Consider the following 18416-nt stretch of genomic DNA (forward strand, 5'->3'; position numbering starts at 1 on the left):
CTCACAAGCATATAGATTATAGCAAAGGGGTGAATCAGTGGAGAATGAAAGAGTTTTGAGTTTTCTGTTTCGGATGCATGGGTGAAGCTTGCACCTAGACAAACACCTCTGACTACATGAAGATAAACTTGCTTTGTGAAATACATGAGAGCATGTTAAAACAACCAAAAAACAAAAAATGATTGAGTCTGTGACTAAAATTAGTGCAACACTGCAGATATGGGGAAGGAACACTCCAGTGAAGAAACATTGTCATGAAGTGTAGAGGAAGTGGTTAATGTTGAATATTAAATGGTGAGGGGGAAAGTAACAAAAAGTGTCCGAGTCGGAAAAAGGAGAGAGAGGCAAAATGGTTAAATTAAAGAGTTTTATTAAAGTTTCTATTAATAACTCAACTAAAAGAGATGGACAAGCATCTATCACTATTTACAGAAACAAAACAAAACTCAAGCGTCGGTCAGTAAACTGAAAAGTAAGTCAAAAAGAGATTAGTAACCAAACACACTCCTCTCCACCGAGCAGGAGCAAGCAATCACAAAATACAGCTCACTAGCTGCAACACTCACATGGCACTCTGGCACCAGAGCGCACTTTTCTCTGGGCTCAAATACCTTTAATTGCTGATAGAAGGTAGCTGTACAAAAGAAAAAGGTGGCACCTAAGGCTGGAGAGATGGTAGGACACGCCCACACAGGCAACTTCAGGAGGAGACCCTGCTAGGGCCGTAACACCCCCTCCCATAAATACAAACCCGTGGTTTGTCAAATGGTTTTACCTGTTGCGATAACCAAAATAATGAATGAAAATGAAAATAATTCCCTTTTTAAAAGTCTGTAATCGTTGCATCACCAAATTGGAGGCTTTCCACCTACCAAACCTCATAGCAATTGTTCGGTATTGCCTGCAGAAGCTGCCAACCCCATCTCAGTGGGTTCACAACACCAACCGAGTTTGGCCTCAAACCCTCGAAACAGTGTCCCACGTAATAGCCAGGAATGTTTTTTAGCCGTCACATGTGGAGAACCCAGCTGCCAGCTAGTGGGCGTTACTAAAACGCTTTTCAGACAATTCCTCAGGTCACGGGTACAGGCATGTTTGTCAGCCAGGGGTGCAGGTCTGAGTGGTGGTGTTATACATGATCTGTCCCCCTGCAGGCCATTTTGAGGACCAGGGAAATTGTCAACCAGCAGCAGCTCAGGGCTAGTTGACCTCTGACACTGACCACAGGAGCTCCTTAAGCAGCTATGCCCCAAGTATGGTCTTTTGCTAGGCCTGGCAACCTTGTCGGTTTGAGAACCAAAGCTTACTTTTTTTCAAATCAGGCCTCCTTCCCTTCGGATGCGCTTTCTGCTTGAGTGCCAGTTTGACACAATTAGCAACCACCCAAATCATTAACCCGGCTTGCAGAGCACCACCTATCAAAGAATTTTGCCTTCTCCCTAGCAAAGTCAAGGTAGGACTGATCCTGTGCCAACTCCAAACCTTGAAACTGCTGCCTTCAGGTACAAGTTCATAGGCTTGGAGGACTGCACTTTTAAGCTTTTCATAAACTAAGCAGTCCTCCATAGATAAACCAGAACAAACCTCCTGAGCCTTACCTGTCAACTTACACAGCAACATCACGCACCACATGTCTTGAGGCCATTACAGTGCAGCAGCTATGCATTCAAATGCAATGAAAAAGCTATGAACACTGGACTCACAGAAAACTGGAAGCAGGTGGATGTTATTGCTCACAAACGAGCCGCTAGACACCTGTGCACTGATAGCTGTATCATCCATTTTGGGGGCGGAGAAGGCTTTGCAAACACACCCTAATTAGAAAACCACCTCTGCCAACTGACTCAGAGACTAACCAACAACTAACCAATTAATGGTGAACTCCACAACTTACTTTAACTGACCAACTTACCTCTTGCTGCATACACATTAACAAATACAACTTACCCAGTTCCTAAGCACACCAATCTTTACCTACCTATCTTCTGGAGCGTGCTGGGCTCGAGGCAACTTGAAAGGCCGAACTTCAGCTACTGGAGCCCTGAATTGCCTACCCCCAAACAGGGAAAATATCTCTGCCCAGGATTACTCCAAAAATAAGAAAGGCAAAATAATAAAAGAGTGCCAGAAGGAAGAACTTAAAAAGCTCAGCTGGACACTCACCTAACTTAACTGGGTAGGTGTATTTTTATTTTTCTCAAAAAGCAACACAACCGTTACATAAAAGCAAAAAACCAAACACCACTAATGTTTGCGTTCCCATGCATACGTTATGCAGACCACTTTGTCAGACATAGGCCTGTAGGAAGTATTGGTAGTGGAAATAAATCAGGATGAGTGCAAGAAACAGATTTCCTGATCTTTCTGAAGCACTTTGCAAACCACACCAAAGTAAGGCATGACAAAAGTAATTCTTCTCATGGACATTGCAATCGAATTTTTCAGCTTCATTATTATGTTCAAAACTTGGTGCAAGAGTTGTAGATTACAATACCTTGTTGGAAATTCCATAATTTGTCTTTTTTGGGGGGTTGTAGAAAGCAGCTGGTCTGAGTGATGTGATCAGAGTGCAGTAGATAATGTCTGACAGCAGTTTGAAGAGGAAATGGATTCTGTTCTGTTCTTCACTCATCACCTACCTGACAGCTGACACCTCACACCTGTTTCTCACCTGCAGGTCAGACAGGAGGACACACAGAGGATGGATGGATTGTCATTGTCAGTTTTGTTATAGTTTTTGGTGTTGCTGCTGTTATTACACTTGGGGTTGGGTTTTCTTTCTTCAAAACAAAATGCGAAAAGTAGAGGCAGGGGGCTTGGAGAAACCTCACTGTGATAGCCCTGAGATGATCATTTAAGAGATATCTAAAATCTCTTCACAGCTGAACTGTAAGTGTGTTGTTATAATCCTTCATGTTACTGTGTCGAATAACAGACCAAGCTGCAAATGTTAAAGAACATTCTCCAAGTGGCACTCTCAATAATCAGAAGCTGATGGTTTTTATTTTATTTTTTAAAATCTGTTAAACTCGAAGGCCAAGGAACACTTTCTGTTACCAATGGTACAGCTAAATACATCTGATGTCTTTATAAATTTAATTTCAGAGATGTTTCAGAATGATAATAAGACTTTATAATTCCCAGAGGGAATCTATATTGCTACCGAATTTCACTTAAAATATATATTAAAATGGAAAATTCTCTATAAAAATACATCGACAAATGAAAGATTTAAATATAAATGCTATATTATAATGAAATATCCCAAAGTTTAAAGCAATAATATGTGCAGTATAGACAAAATAGTACAAGTGAAAATGTTACAGATGTGATAAGAGGTGTTATAAAGTTTGATTATCACAGGGAGGTTTCACAGGTAGTAGTTTAATGTTGTTTTGATTGGCTTCAAATAATTTCCCCTAGGGATCAATAAAATATTCTGATTCTGATTTTAGTGTGAATTCTGGCTTTTCACTTAAAAATATATCTTTCAACAGCTACTGAAAACTGTTGAGTAACTTTCCTGCAATTGTTAAGACACAGAGAATGCTGTTCAGGTAAAAACATAATTTTTCATGGCTAACATTAACTGATCTTTAACAAGAACAACTTGCAAAGCAAATTCACCTTGCTTTGCACATAACTCCTGTACTCGGATAGTAAGGGGAATATCACTGGCATACAACAAAACACTGGAGTGAGTCATACAACGTATTACCTAAATTGTTTAAACATATTGTAAATAGCATAAGAGAAAGAGCATCACCTTGATTGACAACAAAGGAAGTCTCAAAAAGTTTATTTTATTCATCTCAACGTAGCGTTTTCAGTGAGAGAAACACAAAGTGGACCTGTTTGTGTGTAAATTTATTTCAGATTGCTATAACACTGCACACATCTTCAGTCTTGGAGACTGAATAAGTCACTTGGATGAGTGACAAAACGTCTCTGCCACCTAAAACGCTACGTCCAGATGAACAGAATTAACTTTATGGGATTTCCCTACCTGGATGATTCCGCATGCATCAAGACAAAGAAAGTATTAAATGAGCCAGCTTGTATATTACTGATATGCAAACCAGCAACATGATGACAGTTAAAAGAATTTAGTGCTTTAGGCTCCATAATAATGTTCTGTGTTCATATAATCTTACAATACAAGACATACTCAACTGTACAACCTATCTTATGCATGCAACATTCTGACTGTATTCTGTGACCTTGGCAGAAAGATAACTATGCCTGTTATCCTTCTTTGTCAAATGCCATGCATACTGCTGCCATACTCTGTACTGCTGGTTGCTCCTTTTTTCAATGGCAAATTAAAACCTCACAAAGAGAACGTTTTTTGTGTAATTCAATTTATTTAGATAACACTGCATGTAAGAGAAATAAAATGGGTATTTTTGCATTGTATTGTACAGCAGGAGGTTTTCTGTAGGTCACTGCTAAAATATGACTATATTGTTGATATAGTAATGAAGAAAAAGTCAACGTCATTAGGGCAAAAGCACTGAATCACGGACAATTTTTTTAATTCTTGTATCAAAGACACTGCCAGTAAACATTTCCATGTCTGTGATTGGTCAGATGCTGCGAGCACAGCCTCTTTTATGTGACCATGCTCATTCAGTAAGCTGCAGGAATGTCTTAACCTAAGACCCGAACTCTTCCACAGCATGCATTTTTAATTTCTCTTTGATATTTGGGCTGATTGGGACCTGATGAATGTAAAAACAAAGATTTACTAGATTTTTTTTTTTAACCTAATCTTTGTTTCTAAGAAAAATGAGAGCCACATATTCGTTTAAAATTTCGATAGAACAGTACAGTATAATGTCCTTGTAAGTGGATATCAGGCCCTTGCAGAGCAAAATTGAGTACTTTGGTCTAAATAACCCAAAATGTGATGTCCACATATGTGGACGCCAGGTCCTAGGAGGTTAAAGACATAAAGACCTCGATGGCCTCTAATTTTCTGCTTCTAATCTCAGATAAACTGAAATTATTGCCCCGAAATTCTTAGAAATATGGTATGTAATCAGATTTTCAATCTGGATTGCATTACCTTGGCCTCCAGTCACACTGTGAGGAACCTTGGAGTCATTTTTGACCAGGACATGTCCTTCAATGCACATATTAAACAAATATGTAGGACTGTTTTCTTCTATTTGCGTAATATAATTAGAATCATCCTGAAAAAAATACTTGGTTTATTTATTACTTTTAAGATCAACTAGTGTAAATCACTATTATTTGGCTATCCTGGCATGTACTTCATTCCTTACATGCTCACTAGCAATATCTTGTCTTTAAATATATTATCTCCCCCTGCTGGTACTGAAATTTCTGTATGCAGTACTGAAACATGTCTATGATACACTTTGCTATGATATTGGGTTCCTAGGATAATTAACAATAGAAAGGGAGACAGTCTGGATTTGGGAGACAGGCATCCACTGTTAAAATTAAGCTTAAAACTTTCCTTTTTGATATGTAGTTAGGATTCCTCCCTTAGTTACACTGCACTAGGCCCAGGGTGCTGGGGGATTCCCATAATGCACTGAGCATTTCTTCATCACTCAGCCACTTTCATTCACTATGTGTTTTTACATCACTTTTGCGAGTCCTTGCTGATAGGGGCTTCATCTAATTGTTGGGGTTTTCTCTTTAATATTGTCAGGTCCTTAAGGTACAGTATTCAATATAATTATGAAGGTACATGGGGTTTACGCTGATTGTGTGCTGCTGTTTGTTATTATATCTATATATGCACAAGTATGTAGATGTGTTTATGACATAGATACAACAACTCGAGTTGCTTTTTCTGCTTTTTAGAAAATGTTAGTTTTTCCTTTTTTTATCTAATGTTATGTTTACGCCAGGCTTTGACTGCTTTATACAAACCCCCACAGTGACGTATACTGATTCCAACACAATATTTTTGTCAAGGTAACAAGATACCACGCATATAACACAAATATGATAATGTGCAAATACACTGTGTACTCAAATGCATCATATGATATTCAAATAATGGATAAACTGACTATAGAAAGCTTTTCAAGCTTTTCTCCTTCCTCCTCTTTCCTCCTGATCCAACTGTTCAGCACCACTGCAGACACCACACCAAACCATCGGTTAGTCTCTCGATCCACTCTCCGCTCACTAATGACCAAGACCCTGAGATACTCTCAAACCCACTCTGCTCCAGAGTTCCCTTTTAAATCTGTAATATGAATATCCTTGTAGGTTTCCTCTGTTCAGATTATTCTAAAAGAAGCATCTTAGAGCTGATTTACATTTTAAGGGATCAAGTGATGACAATAGCCAACCAAGTGAAGGATGCTTGGCCGCAGAGTAAAATCCAAAAATTCAAATAGTTATCTTTAAGCTAGCAGCTGTTACACACAAAAGCTGGTAGCATAAGAAATACAGTAATCCAGACAAGTCACAGGCAAAAGGCAAAGAAGAAATAGAAGAAGACCATTTATGAAGATAACAAAAATGACTAAAAAAAGAACAAAAACAAAAAAGTGACGTAAAAACTAAGGTTGAAACCTAAGTTACAAATCCTACAATTTTCTAACTAAATATCTCATGTTTAATACCAGTAATAACCAAAGCCTTTCATCTGTTAATGATAACCATTTTTTCCCATGTGATTTTCATTTGCATTACGATGTAAATACTTAGTGGAAACATGATTTCTGAAGTCATGCAGGATTGTTGTTGTTCTATCAAATTAGATAAACAATGAAAATTCATATTCGATTCAACATATGCTGAATGCGATGTTGCCTTCTACAAACTCTGTGTCTGTGAATTTCCTAAAGTTGCTCGTAATACTATCCTCGAATGCTAACATTAACATGTAATGTGTGTTTTTGCTATGGGAACAAACAGAGTTTGATGGGTTTTGACTTATTTCATGGTGATGTTTCATTGTGGTTCTTTCTACCATAATTTTACTGGAGAAACCTTCAGGTGTTGATGATTGCAGAATTCAAAGTGACTCTGTTTCAGATGAATAAATTTATGAGATTTCTTGCATATATTTTCCAAACACAAGGGAAAAGTTTAGATTCATTTTCCATTTAGACTGTATTTATTACCAACAAATGGATTACTGGAATAATAATCCACTGTTTTTGTTGGTGGGGGGTTAACCCATTTCTCTGGTAACACCTAAATAAACTTTAGTCTCCGTGGAGCCTTTGTGAGTACAATAAACTCTGCCTGGATGTGTTGGTTGTAGGGCCAAGGACAGCCCAGCTTTTTCTTGATAGTGCAGAGATATTTGTTTCTTATCTGGAAAGTTGACGTAGGACAGAGTTTATGAAGTCCTGTGAAATATCTGAGAATATGAGAGTAGGCCTGTCGTAGTCTGTCTGATCACATGTTCTGTTTTTTTCTGTATTTTTTCTAAAATCAACATTTTTTTTGTACTTTTTTCACTTTTTGCTTTTCACTGCTTTAAATTAGAAACAGTGATTTCAGATGTGTCATTGTTATTGATTTTTTTTTCTTCACACAGTTCATTGTTCCCCTGTGGTGCTGACCCACACAGTGCTGAATCAGTAGCGAGCACTTCACATCAGGTAGCTCCACTGTGGACTCCACCTCCACCTCTTCTCTCCTCTGGGGTGTGGACCGCCTGAAGGATGCAAATAAAGAGAGAGAGACAGAGAGAGCAGCAGTTTGTCTCACACAGAGACACCAACAGATGAATCTGCCCATCTGCTACCTCCTCCTTCCTCCTCATCCTCCATCAGAGCTGCAGAAGGTAAGAGAAGCTGCACACGCTGCACACCTCTACGCTCATTTTAGCTTTTGGACCAAACAGCAGCACCGCTCAGTGGATACATCCACAATTCAGAGCTCTGAGAGACAAAGGAAGACTAATAAATACATAACACTAAGAATGATAAATAATTATAAATAGGCTGATTTCCACATGGGGATCTGTAGCACTATATTTCAGTTATGATATTCATTAGTGTACTTGTCTTTATTCTCTGAGGGTGAAGGTTTCAAACCTTGGTGTTGGATTATAAAAATAAACTTCTAGTTTGGAGATTAAATCTGTCAAATGTCTGTGTGAAGAATCAGATTTGACAGATGAGTACAGGAGGAGCAAGACGTTCAAACAACAACTTAAATCCATTTCTGTTTGTTTAACAGCCTCAGTATTAACACACAAACTCTGTGTCTGTTGTTATTTTCCCCAACGTTACCTACAGTATTGATCACCTGGGATGTTGTACCAAAGGCGGTTCATGACTTACAAGAGCTAAAGCACTATGGCAAAGATGTAATCTTGTACTAAATTACAGATTAGAGATTAAAAGGTGTGATGAAATCACTGCCTACTGACCAATCAGTTCTGGGGAATATTATGTTATTATTCCTGGAATAGGTTTAGGCGTTAGAGGCATTTCCATGTCTGTGATTTGTCACATGCTGCCAGCACCACCACTTTCATGTCAATCCTGGACTAACTTATGAAATAACCACATTTTTGTGAACACTTAACTTGATTTCCAGTGAAGCTCTCTGTAAATGTCAAAATCAGAGCATTTTCAGTCCCGACTCTGCACAGCTCCTGGTCATATCTGTCACATTTCTGAGGTTCTGTATGGAGCTGTAAGGCTGTAAGGCTGTTGATGTCACAGTAGCAGCTCCCTGAAAAAGATGCTAAGCACCAAAGGTAAAAGGGGTCATCAAGATGAAAAAGTCCTCTAGTAGCCTGTATGAGTCTAAAGGCAGCCCACAGTTACCCACAGACTAAGCAGAGTGCAGCATCAGTGGTTGCTAAAAAACAGAAGTTTGAGTTTGTCGAGGTCATGGAGCAAGACTTTTAGAGGGAGTGAGTTGGTGTACAAGATTTTCACAATGTATTTTTCACTAATTTTCTTTCAGTCTCTTTTAAAGAAACTTTTTCACTTTCACAATTTAATATCACATACATAGACTCAGCTTCATTTTTCATGTGGTCAGCAATTTTCTGTCCATTCAGAAATGTCGCAACTGTGTGGCTTTCAGGTCTCTGTCAGCTGATTGGCCTCCTTTAAGATGCTCCACCTCCTGTTCGTCCTGTCTGTTCTGATTGGAGTGTCAGGTAAACACACACCTGGAAACCATTTTAAGTGTTTCCTCCCATCACTTTAGTGCAGGGGTGTCCAATTCCACTCCTCAAGGGCCGGTGTCTTGCTTGTTTTAGCAGGATGCCGGCCCTCCTCAACATATCTTGAAGTTCTCCAGAGGCCAGGTAATGAACTAATCAGGTGTGCTGACCCAGGGTGATATCTAAAACCTGCAGGTCACTGGATCTTGAGGCCTGGAGTTGGACACCGATACTTTAGTGGAAACAACATAATCATAGCACAAACACCCTGAGCAAAAAAGAGCAGAAAGATTTAAAGTGTTAAAGGGAATGACGCTTTAATAACCTAACAAATATTGTGCATCTTTGTTTTTAAAGTTTGCTAATTAATAGTATAAACTGTAAATTTATGATGTTGATTCTTTAGTAACAAACACTGTTTTATCCACTCATGATGTAACTGTTTGAACCTACTGCACTCCCTGTTTGTCCAAACAACTAACTAAGACTAAAGCTCACAGCACTCATGTGCCTCCATATCTTCAGGAGCTTGGCAGATAATCACTGGTTCTTCAGTGTTGGACATCAGCTCATGTCCAATCACTTATTATGGACAGAAGTACGAGCAAATCTATGTGAGTATCCCGATGTTTTTATGTTTTAATCAATTCTGTCATCCCCACCTGTGCTGATGAGTATCGCCTCGATATACCTCCTGAGATTTTCTAGCAGGAGGACATTTTTGTTCAAGAATTATTTTATATTATTCTTTCATGAATGAGAAAATAATGAAACAAAAACTTCTCACAGAAAAAGGTGCTCAAATATGAAGAAAAAATTAAACCTCATGAAGGAGACCTAAACTCTTCACTTTTTCTTATCTCATTGAGGCGGCCGTTTTGATGTGATGCCTGTGAGAGACACCCCATGCATCGTTCATGTAGATCATTATTAATGGGTTAAATATGTATTTTATGCTTGTCTTTCTATATTTTATTTCTTTCTATCTTGATATTAAGCAGCCAATTTGGCTTTCAATTAAATATATAAACAATGTTTTCATCTTTGTAACAGTGGAATCAATATATTAAAATTGATCCTCTGGGTCTGACTGGATCTATGGTAGGTAGAAGGCACATCAACATCCGTCCATCTATGCTGCAGTTTTTGCCGTTATCAGAGAGATAACCATGTTTGCTAGTATGGCAGGGTGTAGGTTGTAGCTGGGCTGGCCCGGAGGGGTGGAGCAGTGGGTTCAGGGTGTGATTACTGGAGAGGCTGATGCCTCCCCTAATTAAGTACGATACCAGGACCTGACAAGAGCTGTGCGTCATGCTGAGCTACAAGAGGCAACTAGTGGGTTTGTAGAAAAGACGTGGTATCACTGATTAGTTGTGTCTTTGACTTCTAACAGGTCGCCTTCATGAGTGAAAACATTGCATTCTGCTTCGACAACTTTTTCAACCCTGAAACTGGAGGTGACTGTCTTGTGGGAACTGCACCTGACTCAGACAGCATTGAGTTTTGGATAAATGAACCCAATGCTGAAATCCAAAAGCTGATTTATGACAATGTAGCAACCATTCAGAACAGGATGGAATGCTATGTGTTGCTTATCATGGAGCTCAATGGGAAAAATGTGAGTTGTTTTAGACTAAATTAACTGTGTAAGAACAAAAAATAAAATTTGACAGGATTTTTTTTTATCATATTAAACATTGGTGAACACTTTCAGAATTCCTAATAGTGTCTGAATCTTCTCTGTTTACTTTACAGTATGGTTTGGTTCCAGTTAATTTTGGGACACAAACGGCTTTGATTGTGGAAATATTGGCATTTGGTTCAGTGGTGAGTCTCTGCATGTGACAGATAATAAATAACATGTTAAGATATTGACAAAAACAAAAAACAACTAGAACATCAACAGAAAAAAAACACACACACATTCAAAAAAAAATCTGTAGTAGACATAAGTTTCCATATCAGTAAGGATCATTCAAACATGTTTATTTCACAAGTAGATAAAGATTTTTATCCATTCTTCTGTCTGAAATCAGTTGTCTTTACTCTGTGATTGTAACATTGTTTGTGTTTATTTCTGTCTAGGCATTTGAGGCTCAGGTTGGTGGTATCACAATTGATATAATGGCTGTTTCGTTCGGTCCCAGCAATCGTCAGTATCAAAGATTCTTTGACATCAGTGGATGCCGATATGCTGGTTGGTGAATCTCAGGCTTCAAAACTTGACCCATGTGTTCTGTATTTCAATGTTACCATGATGTTTCTGTCAGTTGTTATTAAACTAGTCAGTGATCTTTGAGTTTTTAAACTAAACTAAACCCTCATTTCAGGTGGTTTGTATGAATACGATGCAGTGCTGAGCTCAGATCTGGAAACCTGCTCTAGTCTCACCTGTTCTGACACTGCTGCTCTGCAGATCTCTGGCTGTGGCTCTCTGGAGCGTTGTGAAGGCAACGGCATGTAAATATATCTCTTTGTATTTCAAAGAAACGTCTGTGATCACTTTCTTACCTTTAGCTGGTCCCCACAGACGGATACTCGGGCCTGAGTCTGTGTTTGTGATTTGGTGCTATATAAAGAAAATTTAATTGTATTCAATTAATGAATATGTATAAAATGTCTCTTCCCCACTCGTTTGGCGTTCAGCAGCACCTCGTGATATTTTTTCATTCTTGTTTGTTTCCTTTCTTTCTATCAGCTGCATGTTGTACTCCACATGCACTGTGACTGGCCCCACTGTCATTGACTTCCACGGCCAGGTTAACTCTGTTGAGGATCGGTGTTCATACTCTCTGGTCTTGACTCCATCAGTCCCAGACTTCCATGTTCTGGGGAACTTCCGGGAACGTCGACGTAAAGACGTGACCTTTTTGGACAGTGTGACACTGGTTCTGGACAGGCCCAGCATTAAAATTCATCTGGAACAAGGTGGGAGAGTTCGGGTAAGCTACCTCCACCCACAGTTTAGTCAGTGCAGTCAAATGATAGTTGCTGCGAAATTAACCTGTTGTGTGTTTCAGATGTTTCACTTACTATTTCCTACACTTTGCTTGTTATCCAGCTGGACAACTCAATCCTGACCCTCAATAGTTCGCCTCAGCTGGTTCACAATGTGAAGCTCTCTAAAGACCGAACTGGAGTCACTGCCAAGGTGTCGCTCTCATACTCTACCATCTCTGTCTTCTTTGACGGCTACACTGCACAGATCCACTTAGAAGGTACTGAAAATAAAATGTTTTATTCACAATGGGGAATGCAAAGGGTACATGTAATGTAAAAAAAATCCCTCCTTTCTGTTGATTTATCTGCTAATGGTTGTTCGGTCACCTCCTGGTCACCCTGGTCACCTCCTTCAGCTTTACCAGGTGAACACCACGTGTTCCTAGGCTAGCCAAGAGATATAATTTCTCAAACATGTCTTTGGTCTACCCCAGGCTTCCTCCTGGTAGGTCATGCCAGGTACATCTCACACAGAGGTAATGTTTTCAGGCATTGTACAAACCATCTCAACTGGCCCTTTTTCATGTGAAGGAATGAGCAGCTCTACTCTAGGCCTCTCTCAAAGGACCTATCTCTTCACCTTGTCTCTAAGGGAGGTCCAAGTACCCTTTGGAGGAAGTAGAAAGAAGTAGAATGTAGAAAAAGCATAGAAAAAAGTACCTTTATGAAAGAGTGAGTGGGTGAATGAGGAAAGTTAATCCCATCATTAATCCATCTGGGCAAACACATTTGGGGCTACCATGGAAACTGAGGACAAAATTAGCTGGGTCCCAGGTGGGTAACCCAAGTGGGCCCCAAATATCAGATCTGCTTCTACCCATCTGGGCCCCACATTTTTTTTTGACTGGGCCTGATTTGGGGCTTATCTGGGGCCCAGCATAAACCCATCTGGCAAAACACATTTGGGGCCACCATGACAACTGAGGACAAAATTAGCTGGACCCCAGTTGGGTTTCCCAAGTGGGCCCCAAATATTAGCCCTGCTACTCCCTATTTGGGCCCCACATATGTGTGTCGACTGGGTACAGTCGAACATATGTGGGACAAACAAGTCCGATTGACGGAGGCTCCACCTTACAACTTATAGGAAATAAAGGACCTGTTGATAACATCTCATTGCCAGATACCACACTACACATTCATGGGTTTAATATTAGGCAGGAGTTTATAGTGTTATGCCTGATCGGTTTAAAACATATAAGAAAAATACTGACATTTCTTCCAATTTATGACATAAAAAGTATACTGTGTCCTGAACCCTTCCAGGACCTGCTGATTTACCTCTAGAGGGTCTGTGTGGAAACTCCAGCAGGTCTCTGAGTGACCTGAGGCTCTCTGAGTACAGCTCCACCAGGTAAGACCTCATCACAAGCTCAGAGTCCCTCTTACTGCTTCTCGTTAACAAATAGTTTGTGGATATTCTGCATGTTTGTGTTATTGAGACTGAGCAGGCAATTGTCCTGACTCTGTGTTGTGTGTTGCCCCATAGTTGTGAGGTGAAATACAATGATGCTGCTGACAACACAATCAAATGCAACAAGATGATTGAACAGTAAGCAGACTGATTCAGCCGACATAAAACATCTGTGTCTATATTTCTCCTGTACTGGTCCTTGTGCTTCATCTGTGCCATCATATTTTTATGCATGCTAATGGCTTTTATGGATACAATAAGCATCTGCCACCTGTCATCTGTACAGATGGAATATAAACACTCCTGATCACAGATGATAATTTTACTTTCTCCAATTATTTCTTTCTGATTTCAGCTGTAATCTCCTGAAAGAGGCGCCCTTCTCCTCCTGTAACAGTGACATTGACCCAGTGCCCTACATAACCGCATGCACCGACACTTTGTGTAAATATCCTGCAGTGGACGGACTCAACTGTCAGTTCCTGAAGGCCTACGCCAGAGTCTGCAGACTACACAACCACACTCTCGATGGCTGGAAGTCAACGACTGGCTGCTGTAAGATATGAACAACTCTACAGTTCTTGTCCTGCAGCATTCACAAGCAGATTTTTTTTTTATCTCACATGTTTTCTGAATAACACATCAGTGTGTCCCTCTGTAGCCTCTGAGGCCTTCTGTCAGGACACGACCTGCAGCGATCACGAGTTTTGCGGTCAGAAGACGGTCGGTGGTGACACTCGTTGCTTCTGTCGAGTCATTTTTGCCTCTAAATACAGATCAACCAACACTTTGGGTACGATACCTCTGACAAAAACATGTCAATAGGGCTGAATGATTGAGTAAAAAGTTTTTGATTATTTATTTTATCAATAATGTGATGTTCAGGTGATCAAACAGTCTGCAGCCAGAACTCTGCTTCGCTCTCTCTGGCCGGTTGTCTTTTGGAGGACAAAGGCATTGCATACTCTGACTTACACCTCAATGACCCGACCTGCAGGGGTCAGATGGATGAGCTTACCCACATGGTGACCTTCAGCTTCAACAGCAGCAACAGCTGTGGGATGGTGATCACAGTGGGTTTTCTCCTCCAACTCTTTAACTTCTACCACCAGCCAACCTCTTCCAGCACTCGGTTGAGCTTCTCCTGCTCTGCTCCAGCTTGGAATCTTTCTGTGGGTCCAAGTTTAGCTTTGAGTTCTGATTGGCTTCAAGTCTTGTTGGCCATCTATGATTCTTATTCTACCCAGTTAACTCCTAAAAGTTTCACATTAGTTATGTAAAAGACAAAACAATGCCTTTTTAGTTACATTACAAATTAATTCACTTCAGTTAAAGCTGGTGTTAGTGAAATTGCAGTTGCCTGCAATTGCAATGCTGGCAACTGCAAGTAAAAAAAATAAAGACTTCATTCATTAATTAAATTAAATTCTAAAATTATATTATTAATTTTATAGATGGAAGAAATGAGATGAAGAGAAACTAATACAGGAGAAAAACTCTCTTTTGTTAGTGCTCCTGAAGAAGTGTTTAGATGAAATGAAGGCTTTTCAGAGAGCTTTTTCCACAACCTTATAAGACATTTCAATATTCTAGGCTAGAAGTAACAAATGCATGAGCTAGTTTTTGAGCAGTACTCTGAGACAGGATATTTCTGATTTTAGTGAATTTGTGCAGATGAAAGAAGATACACTGCTCTATAAATAGCTTTGAGCACTGTATTTGTGCCCAAGTACAATATCCTCAGTTTTGTCTGAAATCAAAAGTAGAAAGTCAGAGGGCCCGGTGGCGCCAGTGTCCGGCAGCCTCGCCTCTGTCAGTGCGCCCCAGTGCAGCTGTGGCTACAATGTAGCTTGCCATCGCCAGTGTGTGAATGTGAGTGTGAATGGGTGAATGACTTAATGTAGTGTGAAGCGCTTTGGGGTCCTTAGAGACTAGAAAAGTGCTATACAAATGCAGGCCATTTACCATAGAAAGTTGCTGGTCCAAGGACCTGATGCTCTCTAATGGACCCTGTGTTTAATCCAAGATTGCCATTTGCCATAGAATACAAAAATTGGCAGGTTCACCACTCTATGCTTTTCACAGATGAGACCAGGTTTCACCTGTTTCACCCGTTCACCCGAACGTTATGCTGCTTGTAACATCATTCGGCATGAATAGTTTGGTGGTGGGTTAATGATGGTCTGCTGAAACATATCCATAGAGGGAAACACAGAATCTGAAGACTAGGCTGACTGCAATTAGGTATCAAGACCCAGTGAAATCTTTGGACCCTAATCTATCGTCAGACTCTATACTGGTGCCATGGGTCTTGGGTTCCTTGTAGTGCAAAATGATAATCAAACTCCTGGAAGAGGAAGGAATTGATACCACTGACTAGACCCACACTAACCTGAACTAAATCCAAATAAACACCTATATACTGATGGATTGCGTGCTGCCAGGTTCCTCCTCAGACCTCTGGAGACTAATTTCAGTTGCAGGTCTCAGTCGTTGTGTCCTTGGGTAAGACACTTCATCCGTTGCCTACTGGTGGTGGTCAAAGGGCCCGGTGGCACCTGTGTCCGGCAGCTTCGCCTCTGTCACTGCGCCCCAGGGCAGCTGTAGCTACAATGTAGCTTGCCATCACCAGTGTGTGATTGTGTGTGTGAATGGGTGGATGACTGAATGTAGTGTAAAGCGCTACACAAGTACAGGCCATTTACCATTTTCGGGTGTCCTTGAATTTAGCTTTCTACAGGTTCTAATATTAATTTTCATCAAATGATGTGGTCTCCTTTTGTTCCTAAAGCGTTACACAGTCGAATGCTGTTGTTTGGTGATTGCATTCAAATCCTTTTGTTTTCAATCGATCCTACAGACTAACAACAGCCATATTATCTACAAGAACACTATCACGAACCAGAAGAGCTCCTCTGGTGTCATCACTCGCCAAGACCAAATTTACATCGACTTCTCTTGCGTCCACATTCAGCCAGATATCGAGACTGCCAACTTCAGAATCAGAGACAGGTGTGTGGTTGGTTTTTTTTTGTGTGAATCATGTTGTTGTTGTTTTTTGTTTCAAAGAAAGCTAAACTGTGTGTCTGTTCTGTAGTTCTGTGATCCAGCATGCTACACCCAGTGATTGGATTTACACTTTGACCATGAAGGCCTACACTGATCTGGGCTGCACACAAGCTGTGGAGTCTTTTGCTGAAGTTCCTCTGAACCAAAGAATCTGGGTGGAGCTGAAGGCTGATGGGTTGGATGGAGACATGGTTGCCATGGTAACAGACTCTTGCTGGACCACTGACGTGGCATCGCCCACTGGGAGTCTCAGATATGACCTGATTATCGATGGGTGAGACCAAATTCATTCATAAATATATATTTTTTGATAATTCTGATCAACTCCACACAGAACTGTTTCCTATCTGTTGGCAGATGTGCGAACCCTGTTGACCTGACTGTGGACGTGAAGGAAAACGGACTGGGAACCTCCAACTATTTTTCCTTCAATATGTTTCAGTTCGCTGGGAGCTCAGGTGAAATCTACCTGCACTGCAAAATTTACCTGTGCCCTAAACGGAGAAACAAATGCACTCCGGTAAACACACCGCACACACACTCATGGAAAGCTTTACTCCCTAAAATGTGTAGTCTTTTATTGATTCCCTATTGGCTACTGAAGAAGGTGAACGCTAGTTTATTTAACCTTTAAAGTAACTACGAATGCAGTCAAAGTTTCATGGTGTTTTAGTTTTTATAACTGTCCACATGACGAACCACTTGTAGTTTTCAAACAACCTAACGTGACTTTGTCAAGCTAAATGTTTTAAAGGAGTATTCACGTTTCCTCCTCTTTGTATAATCATGTAATGTTTATGAAGACTGAATAAAAGATACAAACCAAAACATTTAAATGATAAAATGAAAGAATTGTGACGTCTGGACTTTATCGCTCTCTGTCTTTACCTATCAGACTTGTAAAGGAGCTGCTCGCAAACGCAAACGCAAACACAGACCAGCCAGCTCCAAATACAAACGAGAAGCACCAGCCTTCATCAGCTTGGCCTGGACTAATTAGGTATGACATACTTCTGCTGTTTTACATCATCGGGTAATATTATAATGTGCTGATGGATGCTGCTGTCTGTGCATGAAGAGCTGATTGTAATACAACTCTGGGAAACAAAATGAGCAAAATGATTCAGACAAAGCAAAGTCTCCTAAATTAAATAAAAAAAAAACCTTGCCTAATGGTGGTTCAAATCAAATATTAGATTAAGCCAACTGCACACCATCTATTGAATTTGTATTTCCAATATTCTTCACATTTTGAATATTTTAATATGCCACTTTAATAAGTGAGTCAAATGTACTGGGTGGGCCTCTGCAGCCTGACAGTCCAGGATCAGGGTGAAGGTTGACCCTCAAAGACAGGTCAACAGATTAGAGAAAGAAGCACGAGGTGATTGGCTAAAAAGAAGCCAAAGGGATGTAAAAGATAAGGGTCACAGGTTGTCTGGTTTTCTTCTTAGGTGGTTTCCAAGGTGACCCTGACTGACGGATAAGGCTGCCGGTCCCTGACTTCTGACTCGTCCTGACCCAGAGCCTGGATGTTTATAAGGATGAACTCATAATTGGCTACTCTGAGGCTGGGATTACTGCCACAGCTGGATTAAACAGCTGTTATATCGAAAGTATTGTGAGGAAAGGTGACGATATTTATTATTTAACGGTAACATGCCTTATTGTGGATGTATGATTTATGCCGGACGCCCTTTCTGATGCAACGAAGAAGGAGAACAAGTGTGTGGCAACATGAATATTTCTATGAAACATCTGGCCTTTACAGAAATGTCATCACTACATCTCCCAGCATGACTGGGA

At 40.2% G+C, this 18416-nt stretch overlaps 1 pseudogene; it reads left to right on the forward strand.

Moving 5' to 3' along the window:
* The first annotated feature begins 9051 nt into the window (after nt 1–9051).
* On the forward strand, nt 9052–17610 carry LOC102793337 (alpha-tectorin-like; annotated as a pseudogene).
* Nucleotides 17611–18416: the final 806 nt, after the last annotated feature.

The sequence above is a fragment of the Neolamprologus brichardi genome, chromosome 3, assembly GCF_056152115.1.
Source record: "Neolamprologus brichardi isolate AB-2024 chromosome 3, ASM5615211v1, whole genome shotgun sequence".
In the NCBI taxonomy this organism is placed as follows: domain Eukaryota; kingdom Metazoa; phylum Chordata; class Actinopteri; order Cichliformes; family Cichlidae; genus Neolamprologus; species Neolamprologus brichardi.